At 37.1% G+C, this 12,636-nt stretch overlaps 1 protein-coding gene and 1 non-coding gene across 3 annotated transcripts in view; one reads left to right on the plus strand and one right to left on the minus strand.

Moving 5' to 3' along the window:
- Positions 1-12,636, plus strand: part of DERA (deoxyribose-phosphate aldolase) — a 137,709-nt gene that overhangs the window by 10,923 nt on the left and 114,150 nt on the right. The gene's annotated exons all lie outside the window — the stretch shown is intronic.
- Positions 9,509-9,627, minus strand: LOC112480318. The gene has a single exon (XR_003046563.1). It is a non-coding gene; the product is annotated as a 5S ribosomal RNA (ribosomal RNA).

The raw sequence follows: 12,636 nt of genomic DNA on the forward strand, positions 1-12,636 counted from the left end.
TAAGTGCTCAATATCATAAGTTCTCAGTAAATATTAACTTTTAGTATAAAAGGACTCCTGAGGTTCTTAGAGACACTTTCCTCTAATCAAGTGTCTGGGTCGCTTTGCTTTTTTTGTTCACTGAGTGCATTTTTAATAAATTTTTTGATTCCTCTCTTGCTGCCAGGCTGTCACTCTTCTCTTATAGATTCCTGTCTTCTGATTTGCTGTTTCCAGGATGCATTAGGCTAGAAACAAGAGAACCAAAGTTACCAGAATTGTGGGTCAACTAAGAGCCAGGGGGTTCTGAGTGGAGGTTCTGGCAGCCTTCCCCAGGTGGGGTCCGTGAGAATTAAATGTTAATGCCCTTGAACAACCATTGTAGGTAATGAATTAATTTCTCTCTGATGCATCTGGAAGGGGTCTAGCTCTTCATTGGGGGGAATGAGAAAATAGTCATTCATATCGTTTTTTATTTCTCAAATGAGGAACCCTGCTTGAGAAAGGCTGTTGGGGCTCTTCTGATGAGTCAGATATATAAATACCATCTGTGGACCCTGAAATCTCTACAAATCAAAGTCCTTTTCTTTACTAGTCTTTGGTTCTTGGCAACATGCCAGAAAGGTAAAGTTGAAGCCTGACTGATTTTTTTTTTTTTTTTTTTTGAACAATGGTTTACCAGTTCTCCTTTTTTGTTATGGTTATAGTATTTTAGAGTAAATCCAAAGTGACATCATGCCATTTACCCCTACTACTTTGATATGTATCTCTAGAAAAACATTATATTGTTATGTAATTACTCGTTCATTATCATGCTAACGAAATTAAAATTGATTTACTTAAAAAATTTGAATGGGAGCTACTCACCTTCATGAAGACAGTAATGCGAATATTATAATAAAAGATAATGTTATGTTGAATACTTACAATATGCAAGACGCTGCCAAGTACATGCATTAACCTGTTCTTTACTCCTCCCGAGGGTTTTATGTAGTCTCAATCCTGTTTTTATCCTGATTTTACAAATGAGGGAGCCGAATTTTGGGAAGCAGGCCATCTTGCCCAGGGTCATACAGCTAGGAAGTGCGAGGTGAGCTGGGACTCAGCCCTGGTCTGCGTGACTCTAGTGACTGCTTTTAACCTGAAAACTGCACTGCCTCTTTATATACTCATTTTTTTTTTTATTATTCATATAGCCTCACATTCCATATATGACCAGCTGCTCATTACTTGTCTTAATTAGATACCCAAAATGAAGATAAATAGGAAATCTATAGAAAATTTCCAAGTGTTATTTTAATTAATGATTTTTAAATATCTTTCTCATTATTCTACTTTTAGGGATCTTAAAACAAGAAACAAATATGATTACTTTAAAATTCAACTCTCTATATATGTGCATTGTGGACTATATGGCAGACATGCCATGGGCAAGCAGTGAAAAGAACAAGAAAAGGCCAGGGACCCAGATAAGCCTGTTTGGATCATTAGCCCCTGAGTAATTGAGAATCTGCTGATGTCAGGGCTCCTTCCTTAAGATGCAGGGGAAATTTTGCCTCTAGGTGCACCAGCCCCTTGCTGCATGCTTTCCCCACCTCTAAGGTGTCTACTTCCAGGATGCCTTTAAAAGCTGTCTGGGAGAATGCAAAATTCACTTCCCACCAATGTGTGAGACATTGACGGTGTAAAGAGCTACTTTTCCTGGGGAAGTGAACTTTAATAAGCACCAAGGAATGACAATTGTGCAATTGTCATTTTGAAATGATAATTGTGCAATTTGAAATACCAAACCACAGGGAAAGTTGGGGTGGCAGGGAGCCTTCTTGCTATGCTTGCAATCTTGCCATTTTGACTTCTGTCCACTCTGTGTTTTCTATAGTTCACCTTGTGTAAGTCTCTCAGCCTTCTAGATCTGTAGCTGTTAAACCCTGCCCTGCAGACAGGAGTAGCCTTCTCTGAAAATTGGACAAGACCCAGCTCCTTTAGGGAGCTGACTCAGTAATGTGATTTCCACAGCAGCTTCAGGTTCACCTGACTCTGAGGAGCAGGCAGTGGGAAGCCTGTGTTCCTGCGCCATGGGGGGAGTGTGCTTCTAGACTGACATGGCCCGGAGATGTTATATAGAGCTGCCTCAGACTAACTTGTGAGTTGGCACATCTAATGACTTCTTTTTTTAAAGCAGGTTAGTGGCACTTTAACGTTTTTGATGACTTGTCACAGAGCATCTGAAAGCACAGAGAAAACCAGCCACCTTGTCAAAACCTGGGCCACTAAAGAACTTCTTCCTGAGGAGAAATTGCAGAAGGAGATCAGGTGCCGTGGGAAGTGGTGTTTTGAATCAGCACTCAGCAGGTGGTGATTTACGCTCTGATTCAGTTTTGAACAGATAGTCTCAGACAGTGTTGGCAATCATTGTGCTCCATAATGTAGCGGGGGTTTGTTTGTTTGTTTGTTTTGGGAGACAGTATCAACTCAAGCCCTGTCTGCTTACAGTCAGGGTGTTTTAGCACATGTTAGATGCCTGCTGTTTAAGGGGTACACCTACATTTCCAAGCTCCTTCTGCATGTATTTAAAAATATATGTAAACATAGATAAAGGCATTACTAGAGAGATTGAGACTGTGGTAAGTATGGATCCCGAAAGCATTTGATATTTTCTGCAAATCGAAAGGTAGTGAGAAGGTGACATAAAGCATGTATAATACATTTAGTAGCTATACCATAAATGTTTCTTTTTTTATTTTTAGTTTTCTTTCAACACTTAGTTCACTTTAGTTTCAAAGGAGGATCTCCTGTCCAAAATTGAGAATTTGATTATGTAGTTCTTGACTCTTCGCATTAAAATTTTCTGTAAATAAATATATCTGTTGGGATGGTTACCCATTTAATTAAATATAGCTTCTTTGTGGAAAGGAAATAGGACTTTGAGGGCAGACTCCCTGGGATTCAAATCTTGATTCTTCTACCTATGATTTTTTGAGTTTTCACACCTAAAAAATGGGTGAATAAAAGCTAGGTCACAGAGTAATTGTGAAGATTAAATGAGATATAACAGGTAGAGCAATTGCCCTGGTGCCTGGGAGGTAGTGAGCTGCAATAAGAGTTACTTACCCTGCCCTTTCACAAGAAAGAGTAGATATGTTGGAAAGCTCTGACCTTAAAGCTAAAGAATAACTGTTTATGAACAAAGGTGTTTGCTGACTGGAGTGTAACATGGGGTCGTGAGGGAGAATGTCAAAGGGTCTGGGGCAGTTGGAGCCGCAGTGTGTGCTGGAATGCAGTGGAGGTTGAAACTAGATATGTACTCTATACTTTTATAGTGATTTGCTTTCCTTCATACGGAAATGTATAAAAGGTGTTTATTACTGGGAGTTTTTCTTCTCAAATGGGAATTTATCCATCCCAAGTTCTTCTTCTCCTCCTCCTCCTCCTCCTCCTTCTCTACCCAAGTTCTTCTTCTTCTCCTCCTCCTCCTCCTTCTCCTCTTTCTTCTTCTTCTTCCTCTTTTTTTTTTGTGATTGGCATCTTTGAAAATTGATAAATAGCAAGACTCTTTTTTTTTTCGTGATTGGCATCTTTGAAAATTGATAAATAGCAAGACTATAGAATAAGTGTTCATTTGATAAATCTTATTGGTGCCATCCTATGACTATTTTGGGTAAGTAATCACAAACAACTGCTCATACCCTATCACTTGAGAAGAGAATTTTTTTAGGTAAAAGTAGACATTGGTTTTAAAATCCAAATATTCAAAATATAATAGCAAAATTGTGGTGATTCTTAGTAGGTCATTTACAAAATATTTGCTCCAAAAGCTAAGTGTCAGGAATAATATGAACTCACAAACTTGAGGAAATAAGTTGTTAACACCCACCATAAAATATGTCATTCATAATTTACTATATCTTACCTTAGAGGTAAAACATGAAAGAAAATGTTCCTGGGAGAGGTCATATATTACCTTAAATTCATGGTATAGTACGAATGACTGATGATAGATTTTTTCTGAAATGAGATTTAAGTGAGATAGTGTGCGGTGAGAGCAGACGGACATTGAGTCCTGGGCAATGGTAATGGGGGAATAGATTTCAGGAAAAATAAGTACAGATTTTATATAACTTTTTTTTCCCGGAGTGTAACATATTTATTTAAATGAAATATTTTTTATGATTTTTAGTTCTATTCTGTAACATTTAAATTATGTGTATGGTATTTTGGCAGGACTAATTCTGTGCAGGTCTGTTATAGTATGTGAGTATCCTTGCAGAATTTTACTTGTGTGACTACCAAAAAATCTAGCACAGGTAGCAGCTTTATGAATAATATTTTCTATTGACTTGTAGTGTGAACTCAAATAACAGGACATTTTTGGACATGTTCAGATTTTAATTTATGAAACTCTGTCAAGTTTCTCGTTGAGAGGAAAGGTTTAAATAGGTTTCTCTGAAGCTCTGAGCTCTTAGAATAATTGATCAAATCTTAAAAGGCTCAGAGTTGGATCTTTATGGAGCAGGGCACCAAAGTTTTCCAGCTTCTTGATGAATTTCTCTGAGGTCTAATGATTCTTTCTGAGCACTAGGAACATTTAGGGGCTTGGAGAAACTGATCAGAAATCTTCCCACAGTTCATTAAATTGAATGACTATGTATTTGGAAACCCAAGAGTGGTTTAGTAAGTCGTATGGTGTATCTTCATGAGAGTGTATAGTAGTGAAACCAAGATCTTGGCAATGAGATGTCTTGTAATAGGGGACATTTTGTCTATTAGCAAATTTATTTAAGATGTTAATTTGACTGAAAAGCATGAATGAGAACTAATTTTTACATGATAGTTTTAATTCACGGTGTCATTTGATATGTAAATGTATGTGTTTTCCAAATTCGACAAGCATATATGAACCCATGTAAATCCCTAACTTGCTTTGGCTGGCGAAGTAACGGGTATATATAGAGGCTGAAGAACCAATACTTGTTTTAGGTTGATAGAGTTGAGTCCATTTCATAAAGGTGAAGGATGGCCCGGAAGACTGTAAAAGAAACTGTAAAGGACTTCTTGTCTTCTTACCCCCGAGATATTTTCTCCTATCCTTATAAATCTTATGCTGAGATTTAGTCATAATGTAAGTCCATATGTAAAATCCAGAATGTAAATCCTGATGGTCTGTAAGAAAGCAGAAGCAGCATCTTTTAGGAGTATAATAGTATACTTTCTAATGAAATTTCTGAAATAGAGGGAAAATGAAATAGCAGGATGCAACTTAGAGAATTATTGGGAGATAATCATTGACCATTAATGTTGGATATATGCCTGGCATCAAATATCTTGGGAGAATTATTGCAGGGATAAAGTAATTCACGAATACCAAGTAGTTTATAAACACTGAGGTGAAGTTGGCTCCACAGTGTCAATCTTGGGGTTCATATTCTCACTCATGAGTTTTTTGGTCACTTATCTTTTGAGAAGATCTCTTTAAGAAAACGTACAAACAAAAAAATGTAAAGAGTACTCCCTACCTGCCGTAAAGCCTGCTGGTATTCATTCTGATTAATTATAAAATGCTTCTCTTTTAAGATATTATTTTAATTTTACTGAATCTACGTGTGTTTGTATAGTCTTTAAAAAGTCTATAAGAGTTAATACAGCAAACTTCTGTCCCACCCTTCTATATCCACAGTTCCTACTGCCCAGAGGCAGCCTTTTCTGGTGTTTACCTCCATATTTCAAAATTACACACTTTTACTCTTATTCTTAATTTTTCAGTTTTAAATTTTATTCATCGACTTTTTGATATGGAAAACAAAGATTTAGCTGTCTCACACTTAATCTCCCCACTCTTCCTCTCCTAGAGCCCCTTTTCATCATCTTATTATGGTAGTATAGTTTTAGTTAGATGACTTTTCAGTGTTCCTATTGTTTGGAATATGTAAATATCAATATATAAGCCATATGTTATACTATGATTGCATCTCATTTTTTGATTAAATTTTTATTTTGTCTGGAATCATTTCATCTGTTTAGTTTTCAATGTAGTTATTTCTAATTCAACCTTACACTAGCTGTTAGAGATGAAACTGCTCTTTTTGATACATTCATAGAGATGTTGTAATTTATTAGTTTTATATTTTTCTTAGAGATGTCACCCCTAGTGTCCTCAGCTCTCCTGCTTTAATGCAGCTTCTCTCTAGGCCTGCTGCATCTCTAGTATTCTGGGCTCTCCCTTCACCATCATCCAAAGGTTTATTTTCACTCCATTATTTGGATTTCTTATTTCCTGGATTCCATGTCTTCCTTTTTCATGGTTTTCCCCCTGATTTGGTGAAGTATAATGGTCAGAGACTTCCTGGAAATAAAGGCTTTGAATGTCAAAAAAATGCTTTTATTCTTTAATCATGTTTAATTGATAGTTTGGCAGAGTATAGAATACTGTATTTGAAATTCTGTTTCCTCAGGAATTCGAAGGCATTTTTCCACTGTATTTAGCTTCTTTCTATCCAGTGTCCTTTTGACAAATTTGGTTCTCTTCTTATCACTGTTTTGTAATGTGATCGCCTTTATTATTCTTTCTGGGAGTTTGAAAATTTTCTCATTGTCTTTGGAGTTCTGACATTTCATAGTAATGGACTTTTTAATTGCTCTGTCCACCTGATAGGCTCTTTAAATTCTGAACCATAACTTCCTTTATTCTGGAAAATTTTCTCGAATTATTTCTCTGATTAATTTCTCCCTTACATTTTCTTAACTTTCTCCTTCTGGAATTCTTATTCCTTGGATGTTGGACTTTCTAGCCTCTAATTTTACCTTTTTTTTCTCCTGTTTGCTGTCTAATTTTGGGGGTGAGGAGGATGAGGGAGTAGGGAGAATTTCCTTAAGTTTATCTTTCAAGTCTTTTTGGATGTTTTAATTCTGCTACCACATTTTTAATTTCTGTGAGCTCTTTAGTTTTCTTCTGCTCCCCATAGTGCTTTGTTTCCTCTAAGTGTCCTCCACTCCCTCCACTGCCCTCCAGTTGTTTTCACTCTGTATCTCTTATGCTAGAAGTTATCCTTATATATCAGGTAATCCTTTGTTTGCCCTTCACTTTTAAGGATGAGGCATATGTGTAGTAAAGAGAGGTCTGGCTTTTACCCTTGGCTTCTGGGAGGTAATCTCTAAGTCTTTGGAATGTCCTGCCTGATAAGAGTATCTTTGTTTACCTGAGGGCTTTGGGTCACACCAGATAGTCTGACAATGTGCCTTCTGGGTCATGAAAGCTTTGGTTCATGTTGTATTAGCACCTTTGGAGATGCTGGAGACTGAGGTCAGCCACTTGGGGTTAACTATGTCTGTTTGACAAAGACCCACCAAAAACTCTGGACACCAAAGCTCAGGTGAGCTTCCTTGGTTGGCAGTACCCTGTGCAAGGAAGAGTTAACGTGGTCCCTTGCTCCACTGAGAGAGGACAGCCGGAAGCTCTGTGATTGGAACTCTCCTGGACTCAGCCTCATATGTCTCTTCCCTTGGCTGATTTTCATTTGTATCTTTTTGCTATGAAACTGTAACTGTGAGTATAACAACTTTCTAGCTTTCAGTGAGTTCTGGAAGTCTTTCTAACAAATTATGGAACCTGAGAGTGGTCTTCGGGACCTCCCTATCCCCTGCAACAACTTACACTTAGTGTCAGAAAAGAGGCTTGTCTTGCAAATTTCTCCAAATTTTGTAGCAGAATAAAGCACATTAGAAGCTTTCTAGACATTGATGGGGCTTCTCAAACAGGATGATCTTGCTGGGCCATTTCATTGTAACCCTCCCAGTTAGTCAATATCCATGTGTCTTTTTTCTAGACTTGGTCAGTTTTTGTAGAAATGAGTCTTCCAGTCTTTTGCCTGGGGGAATATAAATCTGACTATTAGTGTTCTCAGAGTTGAGGAGCAAAAGAAGCTGGTGTTAGCACTAAATGTCGACTTTCCCCTATTCCTTCTATTTTCTCCATGATAATCTTGACAGCAGAAGTAGTACAGGGTGTTGAGGTCACACATTAACAGGGACACCTAATGGATGAGCTCCATGGAGAATGTTAAACTGATATCTGAAGGATGAGAGGGAGCTAGCTTGGTGAGAATGGAGGGAATAGTATTCTAGGCATAAATGTACTTGAGTAGATGTATCAGTGTTACTTAGGGAAGTGGTACAAGTAAGGTGTCAGTTTGTTATAATGGTCCACATAGTTAGAGCACTAGCATTGGGGATATAATACCAATGGCTGTAGATTGAAGGGCATACCTCTGTTGGTGGTTAATTATGTTAACTAATTAATAATACCATGTCCTTTTCAGATAGGTAAATAAAGGCAGTGAAGTTCTAAATGAAATTTTTGCTTAAGAGTCAGGATTTGAACTTACCACATTGGGTATGAGAAGTTTCACTGTGTGAAGAATTAAATGTTTACATCACTAAGTTTTTTGGTTAATTTATCTTAAGTCTTTTGTTGACTTTGACTTCTAGATATCTTTTGAGATTTTTTGTTTGTCTGCTTTTGTAATGCTGATCTGACCAATGAGAGTAGTTTTAAGTAGATACTGAAATTTAGATTAGCTATGGCTTATACCTGAGGATTTAGATGGCAAACTAATGGTTTGAAGAACTTTGGGTTTGCCTTCTTGAATATTAGGGCAAATTATATTGCACTTCCTGAGTTTAAAACTCTCAGTGTCTCTTATTTGTCTGTTGCATTCAATTTAGTTGTTTTGATCTACCAATCTTTGCCTTTCATGATGTATTCTCAACCTATCTTTCATGCTGTTTCGATTTCTCTCTTATAAGGACTTGGTTCTTCAGAAAACAAATATAAAAACAAACACAAAACAAACAACAACAACAACAGCATGATTCTTCCTGAAATAAATTTCAAGTTCTTCCACTTCAGGATCTTGCTTAGGATGTGGCTCTTCACCCTCTCAGCCGCCCCCTGCCCCCGTCACTACCTCTTCTTCATAGCTGGTGGTATAACTTCCAATATGGCTTTTATTTTTTCACTCCTCTTACCCAGGCGACTCTCTTTATCTTAAACTGCCAAAGCCCTGTGTATCTCATTTACTGTGTTTTCTCATTAAAAATTGCAGAATAAGGAAAAAAGGCAGGAGAAGGCATAAGAGTCCTTATTTCTACTCACATCTCTTGGTTGAAAGTGTTATAACTTATTTTGGCTCCCAGTGCAATAGGATTTATTAAGTTTATTTTTAGCTGACTTGAATTCAGATTCTGGTTATTTTCCCTGTGATCTTTTCTCTTTAGGTTCACTCAGCCCACGTTAGAGAATGTGTATAAGTGAGCTAAATTATTTTTATTCTAAATAGCCCTTCAGAATACTCCCATTTTATTAGATCTTCATTTGACATTATAATTTGACTTCAAAGGCAAAAGAGTCTACCTATTTGGTCTTATTTTTTTCCTGTTTACCTTTTCTATTTTTTTTTTTTTTTAAGGCAAGGCAACCCTTGGTTGACCTCGCAGATTGCAAAGACCTTGTCAGCTTACGATCCCTTATTTTTCACACCTACAGCACCTGGTCTTCCTAGGTGGTCTCCCATCCAAGTACTAACCAGGCCCCACCCTGCTTAGCTTCCGAGATCAGACGGGATCGGGCTTGTTCAGGGTGGCATGGCCGTAGACTTTGTTTTCCCTTTTTTTTTAAAAAAAAACATCGTTTTCTTTTCATCATTTTCAACTAACTTTTATTTTTCTCCTCCAAGATTTTCAAAGAGGTAAATGTACATTATGTAAAATTGGTGGGAATTTGGCTGTTGTTTTTTCTCTTTCCATTCTACCTTCTTTACCAACTGATGAAATAAATTAATGGTGGCCCTCCAGTATTTCAAGTCTAGAGTCCTGCGTCTAAATTTCAGGATTCTTCTCTGTGACCTGATACAGCCTCACCGGTGGATGCATCCATATCATTGCTTCCAAACATAACATTTTGCCATTGCTGTGACCAGGCCCTAACATTCCCAAATTGGTCTTTATTCATGTTATATCTAATATTTGAAACATCTTCCCTCTTTTTGACTTGTATTTGATTTTGTATATACAATATTTGAAACGTCTATTATCTCCTTGACTTATAGTTAATTTTTACTAATCTATTAGGGCAGGTTGGCTTGTTGAAACTTCTGGCCCTCCTATTCCTCTCATAGTGACAGAGCTGGAGCTAGAACCCAATCTTCTGTCTTGTCATGACCTCTGTTTAGCACTGCGGTGCAGATAAATTGAATGATGACTGTCATACCAAGTTGGCTGGTTCTTTTTTCCTTGTCAGTGATGGCTGTCTAACCCTGTGGTTGAGTTCATCAGAGAAGACCTACACGGTCACACCGGCCGTACTATGATAAAGCATTGAAAGATAGCTAACGGGTGGCCTGGCACAAAGTCCCTGCTCCATAAATAGCTGTTATGGTTTTCCAACTCCACATATTACAGAACTAGAACATGGGATTCTTTTCTTCCAGGGCAGTGCTGTATTCCTGGAGCTGGTGCCCCTCACGCCCTGTTATTCTCCATCCTTGGCGGTCCAGTACTCAGCTTCGGTATCTTGTCTTTCGGTTTGGAAGTGTTACTACTGTTAAAGTTTTATAACAGACTCACTTGGAGCTATAGTAAATTAAAAACGAAATGCGTGAGAAACTATTGGATATTTTAACTGCCTCTTTTTTTGACTTCTTGATTCAAACCAAGAGTACGTTTCTCAAACAGCTTTGATATGTGGATTGTTTAGGAAAATTATAAAGTCCCAACCTGGCAGGTTAAGAGTTCTTTGAAATAGTTAATGCAATGCTTCATACTGGGAACCTGGTAGAAATACTTAGTTTCTGAAAAATCTTTTCATAATGCTTCCCCTAAGAGTTTAGGAAAAACTGCCAACAGAGTAAAAAAGTATTCCTTTTTTCATAGATTTAAACTTATTTGAACAATAGCAAAAAAGAATACAAGTGAAAAGCTTCTGTTCATTCTCCAGGAAGGTCGGTCACTGGTTGACACCAATTTTATTATGGCAAATGGTATTTTCATTGTTAACCTAGGTCTTTGGAGGAGAGCATACAAAAACAGTTGATGGACATTAAATTAAAGATACTTTAAAAAACCAAAAATATATTAGTTTTGTAATAGATTGAGCTGAATGTAAAAACACAGGCATCTATTTCTATGATATTTTAACCTCAAATTTCACTATAATTTTTCAAAAGAAATTTAATCGAGGTGTGTCTTAGTCTGTTCAAGATGCTGTAACAGAAATACCATAGACTGTGTAGCTTATAAACAACAGAAATTTATTTCTCAGAGCTTTCTGGAGGCTGGGACATCCAAGATCAAGATGCGGGGAGATTTAATGTCTGTTGAAACTCCACTTCCCCACTAAGGGCTGTCTTTTTGCTGGAACCTCACGTGGCACGTGTGAGCACTAACCTCATTTATAAGGGCTCCACCTTCATGACCTAATCACCTCCTGAAGGCTCCACCTCCAAATAATATCTCCATAGGTTTCAACATAGAGTGTTTTTTTTTTTGTTTTTGATTTTGGTATTTTTTGGTGGGGACACAAACCTGTAGACCACAGCTAAGCATAATATAAATACAGTAAAGTGTACTAATCTTAAGTGTATAGTTTAGTTTTTAGTGTAATTTGATGTATATATTTACATTAGTGGAGTGTTAAATATTTACATTTTATAGTTTGAGAAGAGAAAAAGTAAAATATTTCCTAGTCTTCCATATTATACTTGTGAAGTAGTTTGCTATTAAAAGCTTTTATGTTGATTTCTGTATGTTATTTATTGCTAAGATATAAAGTGCTTCAAAACTTTGCAAATGAAAACAGCAATAAACATTTATTATCACACACATTTTCTTTGTGTCAGAAATTTGGGGGCAGCTTAGCTGGGTGGTCTGGCTTGGGGGTCTCTCATGAGGTTGCAGTCAAGTCATCAGCCCAGGCTACTGTTATCTGAAGGCTTGACTGGAGCTGAGGGTCCACTTCCAAACTGGCTGCCTCTCGTGATTGGTTAGTTGGTGCCGGCAACTGGTGAGAGCCCTCAGCTATTTACCACGAGAATATTCCCCAGGGCTGCTTGAGTGTCTTTATGACATGACACCTGGCTTCTCCCTGAGACAGTGCAGTGATCCAAGGTAGTAAGGCAAAAGCCATAATGTCGTTTATTACCAAATGTCGGAAGTCACACACTGATACTTCCACAATGTCTTATTGGTCACATAGGTCAGTGCTATTCATTGTGGAAGGAGCATGAATAGCAGGAGACAAGAATCATTGCAGGCCATTTTGGAGGCTGATTACCATAGTTTCTTTTATTTATTGTTATTTATTTTAGCTTGCTTTTATATATAGTTTCTTTTTATTACTAAAGATTTTAAATATTTAGGAAAGTAGAAGGATTAATCTAAAGATAACCCATGTATACCAGTCACCTGGACTTAACAGTTGTTAATAATTTACTGTTTGCTTTGCAACATTATTCTGAAATGTTTTAAATAAAAATTACAGCCGTCATGACATTTCACTCATAAATATGTGTTTGCATCTTTAAGGAATGCAAGTATTTTCTTACAGTACTATAATACCATTGTCACATTAATCAAATTTGAAATAATTCCTTGATAATCATCTAATAG

This window comes from Pteropus alecto, unplaced genomic scaffold (assembly GCF_000325575.1).
Source record: "Pteropus alecto unplaced genomic scaffold, ASM32557v1 scaffold103, whole genome shotgun sequence".
Lineage (NCBI taxonomy): Eukaryota > Metazoa > Chordata > Mammalia > Chiroptera > Pteropodidae > Pteropus > Pteropus alecto.